General features: G+C 43.3%; 1 pseudogene; it reads left to right on the top strand.

The window, feature by feature from the left end:
• Positions 1 to 7,205: 7,205 nt before the first annotated feature.
• On the top strand, positions 7,206 to 7,564 carry LOC116885649 (annotated as a pseudogene).
• The last annotated feature ends 4,335 nt before the right edge of the window (positions 7,565 to 11,899 follow it).

Raw genomic sequence — 11,899 nt, 5'->3', positions numbered from 1 at the left:
AGGGTGGGGTGGGGGCACTGAGTGACATAAATATACCCTCTTTCATTAAAGGGACTGTATATGAACTGCCAAGCTTTTGGGAACGAAGGAGAGGGAAGGTCTCCCTAGACCTCAGGCAGTGAGTAGCTATACATACGTGTGTAAGCACATCCACAGGGTAGTTTGAGGTAGAAAAGCTAAAAATGACAGGTCCCTGTACAGTCCCAGAAAGTGTTTCTGGTATATACTTCCAGGAGCTACAAAAAAGCATGGACTCTAATTTCTTTGCAACAGTAATTTAACCCCAGACTGGGAGCTCTTATCAAAAAGTTAATCCAGCTCTCAGGAATCATGAAAAAAAGAAAAAGACAGACAGACAGACAGACAGGAAGAAAGAAAGAAAGAAAGAAAGAAGGAAGGAAGGAAGGAAGGAAGGAAAGAAAGAAAGAAAGAAAGAAAGAAAGGAAGAAAGGAAGGAAGAAAGAAAGAAAGAGAGAGAGAGAGAAAACCTCCAGGCCAGCATGGGCTACCTGGAGAGATGTCATTAGAAGGAAAAGGGGGGCGGGGCGGGGCGGGGAGGTTCTAGGAAACATAAACATGGGGAGGGGCAGCCCTTGGGAACTATTGGTAAGATGGCAAATTGACTATATGAATTTTTAAATAATGTGAAAACTCTACATAGAGAAGTTAAAGTTGACTTACTATATGACCCAAAAGTCATAGTACAGAGTAAGTACACCAGGACAAGGACAGTTATAATATTATAGTAGCCAAGATATGTAAACAAACGCAGTGTCTTCAGATAAAATATACCAAACGTTCCCCCTATCCACTTGGTATCCAGCCTTAAAAGCTGCGGGCTCACAGATCCGCCCTAGGGCAGAATCCCAGGGACCTTAACAACGCCTATCCTGAAACCTGGCACCGGTAGCACTTAGTATCTGCACTTGAGGTCCGAAGTACTGAAATCCGGTACCGAAAAAAAAATAATAATAAAAGACCCATCACCTCTGAAATCAGCCAGGGGAAAGCTCAACCCAAAGATTTCGTGCTAAATTGTCTGTGCCTAGGGAGAAGTGTGACGTGAAAAGTTTTACCAGGAGTCCCCTGCTTTCTGCACCAGCGCAAAGTCCACGAACACAAAACAAGTTCTTTCAAATTGCCACCGGGGGAGAAATATAAAAAGCACAGAGTCTGTTTGAAATCTACACGGGGACAGCTTAATGTGAAGACAGGAAACTGGCATGGAAAAGTCTTAGGAAGTCACTGTCCTGAATGGACGCTGCCAGTGATGTAGGAAGCTCGGGAGAAGGGGGCGCGGACCCCAGCCCAAAGCTTTTCTCAGGCAGAACTTGCACACGGGGAGTCGGGGTGTCCCCAGTATCCCGCCATCGGGCTGCCAGACTTGTGCCCTCGCCGCGAGCCGAAAGAGCCGCCCCAGAAGGAGTCGACCCGGGACTCGCCTCCAACCCTGTATGGCTGCAGCTACAGCAAAACCTCCTGGCTCGGAGGCCGGGCCCCGACTCACCATGTCCGGATTCCGGAACGGATCGTTTCCGCGGTGTTCCATTCCGGGGTGTCCGGGTTCTCCCGTCTCCGGTTTCCGCAGGGTTCCATTCCGGGGTATCTGGGTTCCCGGATCTCCGGGTTACACGGTGAGCCGTTCCGGAGTGTTTGGGTTCCGACTTGTCTAGGAATCCTCCCTGTGAGTCCAAGTCATGAGGGCACAGGCTGGCCGGCAAAAGCTGGACCGGAGATGCAAATAGGAAACGGACTCCAATGTTGGTGGCAACCCACACAAGGCTCGCCTAGGTTGGAGCCTGTCTCCATGGCAGTTCTCAAGCTAGAGGTCCTGAATGGAGACCACTTCTGGGCTTCCCACAGCCTTGCTTGACAGTGCAATCATTTCCAAGCTGAGTAGGGACAAAAATGATAGGTTTTGCTGTATAGATTATTTTTAGCAATTCTCTTCAATGCAATTGAATTTTTAGCAATTCAATTTCGTACAATGTATTTTGACCAATCTACTCCTGTATCTTTTGCATGTCCATATAGTAGCTTCAAATCTCTATTAGATATGAATTAAATATCATGGCATGGCAACATGACTCCCACTTTGTTCTGGAAAGAACCCTCTGATAGACACAGAATCCTGTATTGATATTCTTTTTCTCTGACTTTATACATGTAACTTTGTTTTTGATGTCGTTGTTTCTTTGTTGAGACAGGGTTTCTCTATGTATCCTTGGCTGTCCTGGAACTCTGTAGACCATGCAGGCTTCAAACTAAGAAATCTGCCTGCCTCTGCCCCTGAGTGCTGGGATTAAAGGCATATACCACCGCCACTGGCTTTATTTTTTTAAGATTTATTTTTATTTATATGAGTACCTTGTAGCTGTCTTCAGACACACCAGAAGAGGGTATTGAATCCCATTACAGATGGTTGTGAGCCACCATGTGGTTGCTGGGAATTGAACTCAGGACCTCTGGAAAAGCAGTCAGTGCTTTTAACTGCTGAGCCACCTTTCCAGCCCCCCAGCTTCATTTTTTAATTTCTATTACTGATTTCATATTTCTGTAACTGAGATCATAGGTTGCCTAGATATGTGTTGATTTTGCTGGTTTCTTTCTTGGTTTTCAGTTAATCTTTGAATGTTTCCAGTTTAGCTATGGTGTAACTATGGTCACTATTGCTGTGAAACACCATGACCAAAGCACCTGGGGGAGGAAAGTGTTTCTTTTCCTTATACTTCCACAGCACTGTTCATCACTGAAGGAAGTCAGGACAGGAACTGAAAAAGAGACAAGAGCCTGGAGGCAGGAACTGATGCAGAGGCCATGGTGGAGTACTGTTTGCTGACTTGATCAGCTTACTTTTTTCATATAATCCAGGACCACCACCCACAATAGGCTGGGCCATCCCTTACCAAACACTAACTAAGAAAATGTTCCCACAGGCTTGCCCGTATCCCAGTCTTATGGCGGTATTTTCTAAATTGTGGTTTCGGGCTGGAGAGATGGCTCAGCGGTTAAGAGCACCCGACTACTCTTCCAGAGGTCCTGAGTTCAATTCCCAGCAACCACATGGTGGCTCACAACCATCTGTAAAGAGATCCAATGCCCTCTTCTGGTGTGTCTGAAGACAGCTCAGTGTACTTATATGTAATAAATAAATAAATCTTTAAAAAAAAAAAAAAAAAAAAAATTGTGGTTTCCTCTTCTCAGCTCTACATTGTGTCAAATTGAACAAAAAGAAAAAGGGCAGGAGGAGAACAAAGAGGAGGAGGAGGAGAGAGATGAAAGTGGGATTTAGGGCATTTCAAATCATAAGACGAACATAACTTTCATGGAGAAAGATGAGCTGTCCGGAAAGGTAGCCCTCCTAATAAGATGCAAATTAAAGCTTGATTTCTAAGAAATTATGTGCAGAGAGGTGGGGTCCTATAACTAACGGCTTCCAGTGAGGTACAGTAGGAGGGGATGCTAGTAATTTATAGTCACTAGAACCACTGGCACGACCTCCAGAAATGTTTGTGGGGTATCCACCAGAGAAGACTACTTGCACATGGGTTTAAGCCAACATAGAGTCGCTGTAATATAGACAGCTATTAACACTGGGTTTTCAAGATCCCAGTGTAGCCCTAAGCCTTTTTCAGGACAGAACGATATCATGGGTCGACATACTTCAGATGCAAGGACAGTTAGCCAGAAGTGGAACTACAGCAGCCAAAAAGGAAAGGTAGTACATTTAGAGACTTTCCAAGAGCTATGGACCTTCGTGGATTAGAGCTTTGTTTTCCTTTTGGCTGGTGGAACTGTCTATGTGTTCAGTTTTTAGGGCCTGAATAACTTCCATCATGGAGTCAGCCGTGTTAAGTTTGGGGACCTATGAAGTTCTGGGGCCTGTTACAAAAGGAACATGGCTTACTTGCTTGCTTTTGATGTCACGTTAAGCTACTTCTCTTAGGCCCAACTGCATAGGAATGGTGCTACCCACAGTGGACTCAGTCCTCCTATATCAATTAGCAATCAAGTCAAGCTGATGGAGGCTTCTCCTCAATTGAGGTTGTCCCTTCCAAATTGACTCTGGATGGGTTAAATTGACAGCTTAAGCTAAGTATGATGCTGTCTTAGTTACTATTCTATTGCTGTGATAAAACACCATGACCAAGGCAACTGATAGAAGTGAGGGTTTATTTGGAGTTTGCAGTAATAAAAGGAGAGAAATCCATCAGCATCATGGCAGTTTTCATGGCAGGCAGGCATGGTGCTGGAGTAGCAACTGAGAACTCACATCCTAGTGCACAAATAAGGAGCAGAGGCACACTGGGAATGGTCCAACTCTTTTGAAACCTCAAAGCCTGCCACCCCAGTGACACCTTACTTTAAAAAAGCCACATCAATTACTCTTTCTCAAACAGCCACCAACTAAATATCCATGTATTCAAAAGCCAGAGACTTAAATGGAAGACATTTCATTTGTCTTACCACAGCAATATAAAAGTAATAGACCAAAGTTGGTACCAGGAGTGGGGGAATGCCATGAAAAAAATCACCATGTTGGTTTTTTGGAGGAATTTAAGACTTTAGACTAGAAAAGTGGTTGAACATTGTAAGCAGAGCTTAATGGACTATCCAGATAGGAATTGGAAGACAATAATGATGAGAGCTTTGTGGACCGAGGAGGTCCGGATCAAGAGGTTTTACAGGGGAATAATATTAATAACTGGGCTAGGGACCATTCTTGTGATATTTTTGCAAATGATGTGGCTGATTTCTTCTCTGGTTCTAAGAATGTGCCTGGGGTTAAATTGAAAAGCAGTGGACTGGGGTTGGGGATTTAGCTCAGTGGTAGAGCGCTTGCCTAGCAAGCGCAAGGCCCTGGGTTTGGTCCCCAGCTCCAAAAAGAAAAAAAAAAAAGAAAAAAGAAAAAAAGAAAAAAGAAAAGCAATGGACTGCTTACTTTGGTGGAGGAGATTCCAAGACAGTCTAATATTGACTCTGTTGCATGGTTATTAGTGATCGCTCTTGCGTGAGTCTACAATGAAAAAGGACAGGCGGGGCAAAGAGAAATACAAAATGTAATTTGAGGAGAAAAAGAGCACCAGGGAATTTAATGTTGGAACCAAGCCTGGTGCTGAAAGAGATGAGAGAGTTCAAGGAGAGGCCTGATCAGCACAGACTAAGGGAGGGGTGTCCCTGGGACAGGACCTCACCCAGATAAGCTTCCAACTTGTGAGAAGAAAAGCCTGAAGAAATGTTCTGCCCCTATGAAGGAAGAGCAAATTAAGTTGCTGCAAATGTGATTTTTGAGTGGGCTGGTTTCACTAGAAGCTGATCGGCAAACTTGGCAATGCCATCTCTGTGGTACTGGCTTTTGAATCATGAAGGATACATTAGGAAGAGGGTCCTGGAGAGCCAAAGAGACAAATGTGTGGTGGGGGCCACCCTGTATGGAGGCCCTGAGAGGCCGTTGTGTGAAAGTTGTGAAAGTGAAGCCTGTTTTTTGTTGTTGTTGTTGTTGTTGGAGATCCTGAGATGTTAGAGGTGCTGGAGCCTTGGAATATCCAATAGGAAAGGCTACAGACACAGAGTGCGAACGGCCCTGGTGAGAAGTTTTACCAGGCAGCAAAGCTGGAAGGGCGGGGCCACTTTGGCCCTCTGACATCAGGCACGAAGCTACAAGATTTGGAATTTGCCCTGCTGGGCTTCAATAATGAAATCTTCCTTTTAGAATGGGAATGCACGTTCTGTACGTTGTATGTTGAAAGTATGTTATTTGCTTCTTATTTTATAGGGGGGTTTCAGTGAAGAGATTGCGTTGCGTCTCAGAGATTTTGGACTTTGAACTTTTAAATGGCGTCGAGACTGAAAGACTACGGGGGCTTTTGAAGTTGGACTGCATGCATTTTTGCATTATGATGTGGTCAGGAGTTTATGGAATCTAGAGAGTGGAATGTGGTGGGTTGAATAAGCGTGGCTCCCATAGGATTACATGTGTGAATTTTGGTCCCCAGATAGTGGAACTGTTTTCAAAGGATTAGGGGGTGTGGCCTCACAGGGGGCTTGTCACTGGGGATGGACTTTGAGCCATTCCTACTGTGCTCTCTGTTTCCTCTTTGTGGTTCAGTTTGTGAGCTCTCAGCTGTTGCTCTTGTCATATCTGCTTCTTCCTATCTTGCTTCACTGTCAAGGACTCTAAGCCTCTGGAACCAAAGGCCTATGTCCCTGGTCATGGTATATTATCACGGCAATAGAAAAAAAGCAACTAAGGTAATGACTTTGGAGTTTCTTAACATTTGCTAATAACAAATAATGTGGAAGATTACTTTAAAATGATGATTTGATCTTAGTAAAGTTTTGTTTTTTATGTCTATTTTATACACCTATTTTATTCAGAATGGCTGAACTGAGGAGGAAGGACGTACCCTGAAAGTTCATGGTACTCGCCCCCACCAGGCCAGGGCCCACTCTGGATAACAAAGGATAAAGGAGAGTGGTAGTTAAATGTCAGGGTGAACTTCTCTGCTGCTGACTGTGGGTCTGGTATCGCCGGCCTCCTCGTGTTCCTGTAGCCAGTTCCCAGCACTGGTGGACTCGATCTTCAAACTGAGCCAAAATTAACCCACCCTTCTGTATATTGCTTGGGGGAGGGTATTTTTTGACAGGAATGAGAAAAGTAGCTAAGACAGGGCCTTTCAGAAACCATTGGAAATCCTGTCCTAATGCTAAGCAAAACTTCATTTAACACATTTCCATAAAACTCAAGTCAGCCATCCAAACAGCATTTTTTAACATTTTATTTTATTTGAGACAGGATCTCACTGTGTATCCCTGGAAGATAAAAAAAAAAAATTCACTATGTAGACCAGGCTGGTCTTGAACTCACAGAGATCCACCTTCCTTCCTCATCTGATGCCCTCTTCTGGTGTGTGTGCAGGCAGCAACAGTGTACTTATATAAATAAAATAAATAATGAGAGAGAGAGAGAGAGAGAGAGAGAGAGAGAGAGAGAGAGAGAGAGGAGAGAGAGGAGAGAGAGAGGAAGGCAGGGGAAGAGGGGAGAAGGAAAAGGAGGGTGGAAGGGAGGGAGAGGGAGGGAGAGGGAGAGAGAGAATGAGGATGAGAAGGATGATGGTGATGATGATGATGATGATGATGACGATGATGACGACGATGACATCTTAGTGAGGCTACAGTAGTCCTCACTACTCTCTGAAACCGCCATGCCGACCAAAGATGACAAGAAGAAGAAAGATGCTGGAAAGTCGGCCAAATAAGACAAACACCCAGTAAACAAATCTGGTGGCAAGGTCAAAGAGAAGAAGTGGTCCAAAGATAAAGTTCAGGACAAGCCAAACAATCTGGTCCTGTTTGACAAAGCTACATCCAGCAAACTCTGTAGGAAGTTCCCATTATGACTCCAGCTGTGGTCTCCCGGAGACTGGAGATCTGAGGTTCCGTGACCAGGGCAGCCCTTCAGGAGCTACTCAGGAAAGGACTTATGAAGCTGCTTTCAAAGCACAGAGCCCAAGGAATTGACACAAAGGGTGGAGATGCCCCAGCTGCTGGTGAAGATGCGTGAACAGGTTCAATCAGCTGTGCATTTGGGAAAAAAAAACTTTATTGAGTCAAAAAAAAAAAGAAGAGAAAAAAAAAAAAAAAATGATGCCTGGTGTGGTGGTGCATGTCTTAAATCCCAGCACTGAGGAGGCAGAGGCAGGCAGATCTCTGTGAGTTCAAGACCAGCTTGCTCCACAGAACAAGTTCCAGGACAGCAAGAGCTGCCCAGTAAGACTCTGTCTTGGAAAAAAAATAAAGAATATAATGCACTAATTTAAAAATCTCTCTATGTACACTCACTATGGTATTATACATAAATGGCATTGTAGAATCAAGTTCTAATACGAAATTTAATTAAACCTTCTTTTTTTTTTTTTTCCAGAGCTGGGGACCGAACCCAGGGCCTTGCGCTTGCTAGGCAAGCGCTCTACCACTGAGCTAAATCCCCAACCCCTAATTAAACCTTCTTAAAAATCTGGCAACTGGTTATATGAACAAAGCTATAAAATTCGTGAGGCAGGTCACATATGTCTTCCATGAGTAACAGGTAAATCAAAACTAATTAATAACGAAATTATAAACCAAGGATCTATGTCATTTTGAAGAAATATGTTCGGTGACAACAAAGAGAGGTTCCCACTCATAATACGTGAGACTCTAGGTGGCTGTAATTTACCAGTTCCTTTAGAATTCACTGTCTGATAATTCTATCCTGAATTCTATAATTATCTTCCCAGTCATTATGCAAACAGATCCATCTGCAGTTCTCCTAAAATTTACCATTAAATTATAATAGTTGGACATCTGAGTCTATGTAAATGAATGCCAAAAATTTATGTGTGCTTTTTGAAACCGAAAAGGTGAGATGAGGGAGGGGGGGTTGTGGTAAAATTTTATAAATAGTGATTTGAGATCCAGAACTTTAGAACATGTTATTCTATTCCTGTAACCCTCATAATTTTGGGATAATTATTAAAATAGGTGAAAAAATTATTCATACAAAATAGTCTCCTATGAATTGTTTAATATATGGCAGCACAGGGAAATCAATTAATAGAGTCCTAATTCCCAGTACCCTATTAAGCGGAATCTGCCACCTGCCTTGTTGAGTATGGTGGCTCCATGTCTGTGACAAAATGAGATATCACTCAATACGCGCCAGTGCTAACACATTGAAAGCCTTTCTCTGTTTATGAAAACCAACATCATGTGAGATCTACACGACATTCCAAAAGCCACCTTTGCGATCTGTGGAGAAAACAGATGAGTTTCCAGGAAGCAGTTCCCTGTTTCTGATGGAAGGACCGGCGAGTCCTGCCTTGGGCAGTGAGCAGTGTCAGGCGATCGAGTTAGTAAATGGGGGTTGGTCGTGCTTATATCCATTCACAGATAAGCTGCCTGCCTGACGCCTCTGGTATATTTTACGTATTTGTAGGATTTCTATCTTATACTAATTCTCGTATGTGCGTGAAGAACTAAATTAGGAGTCAAAGCACTCGTGTGCCATTTATTTTGTAAAAGAGTTTCCGAAGTGAATAGGTGGCCCTTCTGAGGTGCGGATCCCAGGCAATGGTCTTTTTCTGAGTCATTACACATATACATCTTCTGGAGTTGGACATGTGGCTCAGTAGTTAGCGCAGGCTGCTCTTGCAGAGGACCTGGGTTCAGTTCCCAGCCTCCACATGGCATCTCACAACTCCCTTCGGCCCTCCAAAGGCACTGTACGCATGGGGTGTACATGCACACAAAACATCCAAACAAACAAAATTAACATTTTTAATGTATAAAGTTTCTATCTAATAAGAATTGGCTCACATACAATAATTGAATTTGATCAGTACAATCTAGTAAAATCCATTTCATTGTGAATTGGGTGTTCAATAATGTGATGGTTTGTATATGCTCAGCCCAGGGAGTAGCACTATTAGGAGGTGTGGCCCTGTTGGAGAAGGTGTGTCACTGTAGGTGTGGCCTATAAGATCCTCACCCTAGTTGCCTGGAAGTCAGTCTCCCAACAGCTGACTTCAGATGATGTAGAACTCTCAGCTCCTCCTGCACCATGCCTGCCTGGATGCTGCCACGCTCCCTGCCTTAATGATACTGGACTGAACTTCTGAACCTGTAAGCCAGCCCCAATTAAATGTTGTCCTTTATAAGACTTGCCTTGGTCATGGTGTCTGTTCACAGCAGTAAAACCCTAACTAAATTACATGTATACGTGTGTTTGTGTGTGGGTATGTGCCTATGAGTACAGGTACCCTTGGAGGCCAGAAGAGGGCGCTGGAGTTATTTATAAATGGTTCTCAGGTACCTAATATGAGTGCTGAGAACTGAACTCAGGTCCTCCACAAAAGCAGTTCATGTTCTTAACGACTGAGCCATCTATCCAGCTCCCTTTACCACACTCTTTACCCATGTCATGTGTCCCTCATGTGTGAGTCTTTTGATGATGTGTAAAAGTTGAACGATTGTTAAAGGCTTTCCCACACTGTTTGCATTCACAGGGTCTTTCTCCAGTATGAATTCTCTGATGCCACAAGAGCGTCGAGCTGTCATTTAAAAGCTTTGTCACGCTCGTTACATTGGTAGTGTTTGACTCTCAGGTGGATGACCTGGTGCCAATGCAGGTGTGAAGAACACTGAAAGGCTTTGCCACAGTCTTCACACCTGTAGGGTTTCTCTCTGGTGTGAATCCTGATGCTGACTTAGGTGTGAGGGGCGGTTACAAACCTTGTCACACTCCTTACATCTGTAGAGGCATCTACACATCTCCAGTGTGCACTCTCTGATGCTGATGGAGGTGTGAAGAGCAATTATAGCCTTTGCCACATGACTTGCACTTGTAGGGCTTCTCAGCAGTGTGACCTACTTGATGTTGGCTAAGATGTGCAGAACTTAAGGCTCAACGTCGTTCCTTGCACCTCTAGGGTTTCTCTCCCGAATGCATCCTCTGATGCTGGTCAAGGTGCTGGTTAAAGGCTGTGCCACAGTCTTTATGTGCATATGGTTTCTCTCCAGGATGAATTCTCTGGTGTTGCTTAAGTTGTGAGACACAACTAAAGGGTTTGCCACATTCATTACATCTGTATGGGGTCTCTTCAGAATGAAGTTTCAGGTGTTGGTTAAAGTATGAGGAGCAGTTAAAGGCTTTGTCACACATTTTACATTTGTAGGGATTCTTTCCTGTGTGAAATATCTGGTGCTGGGTGAGTATTGAACTATTATTAACTGTATGAATTATCTGATGTCTGGTAAGGGTTGAACGATTAGTAAAAGCTTTGCCACATTCTTGACATGTATAGCGTTTCTCTCCTGTATGAATTATCTGGTGTTGACTAAGGGTTGAACGCTTACTAAAGGCTTTGCCACATTCCTGACATTGGTAAAGTGTCTGTCTTTTATGAGCCCTCTGTTGTTGACTAGAAATCGTGTCATTCCTAAAAGCTTGGCTGCATTCTGTAGAATTGTGAGGCTTCTCTTGAACATGTATGTACATGTGGTTGGGCAGTGTGAGCTCTGAGTGTTGAACAAATTCCTTCCCACATGAGTTATTTTTGCTGGGTTGCTCTGGAAAAAGAGTATACTGATGTCTACAGGATTCGAACCATCACCCCAGTTGTGAATACACTTGTAATAACAAGTATTTCTCTCTTATATAAATATCTTTTATAATTACCTAGGATAGGACCCTCCTTGAATAGCTTCCTAGTTTCATCATATATATATAGTATATATATATTATATATAATGCATATATATATATAATGCATGTCAAGAATGTGGCAAAGCTTTTACTAATCGTTCAACCCTTACCCGACACCAGATAATTCGTATGGTTAATAATAGTTCAATACTCACCCAGCACCAGCAGGAAAGAATTCATTATATTTAATATATATATATATATATTAAATTTTCTCCATGTCCTTATTTGGATTTAGGATAGAAAAATGGAGTGACGATGTGGTGGCTCACATCTATTGGCTCTTGGGAAGCTGAGGCAAGAGAAGTGTCATGAGTTCAAGGCTAGCCTGGGCTACATAGAAAATTCCAGAGCAGCCTAATCGACAGAATAAGATCCTATTTTTAAAGGGAGGAGGCTTCCTATATTTATTAAATGTGTACTTTGGGGCACAAGGAAAAGTCATTTGTTACTGAGAAAGTTATGACTCTTTCAAAAGAATGAGGATTAATCACATTTATAAATGTTTCACTCTGTGTGGGGAGGGTGTGTATGAGTGGTTTGTATGTGTGCAGAGGGAAGAGGAGGGCAGTGGGGTCCTTCTCTACAAATCTCTGCCATTTTGTTTTGAGACAGAGTCTCTCCCTGAAACCAAAGCTCATGATTTGTGTCTAA

Source organism: Rattus rattus, chromosome 16 (genome assembly GCF_011064425.1).
Source record: "Rattus rattus isolate New Zealand chromosome 16, Rrattus_CSIRO_v1, whole genome shotgun sequence".
NCBI classification, from domain to species: Eukaryota; Metazoa; Chordata; class Mammalia; order Rodentia; family Muridae; genus Rattus; species Rattus rattus.
The sequence above is the reverse complement of the archived record's forward strand: the minus strand, read 5'-3'. Positions and strand labels throughout refer to the sequence as shown.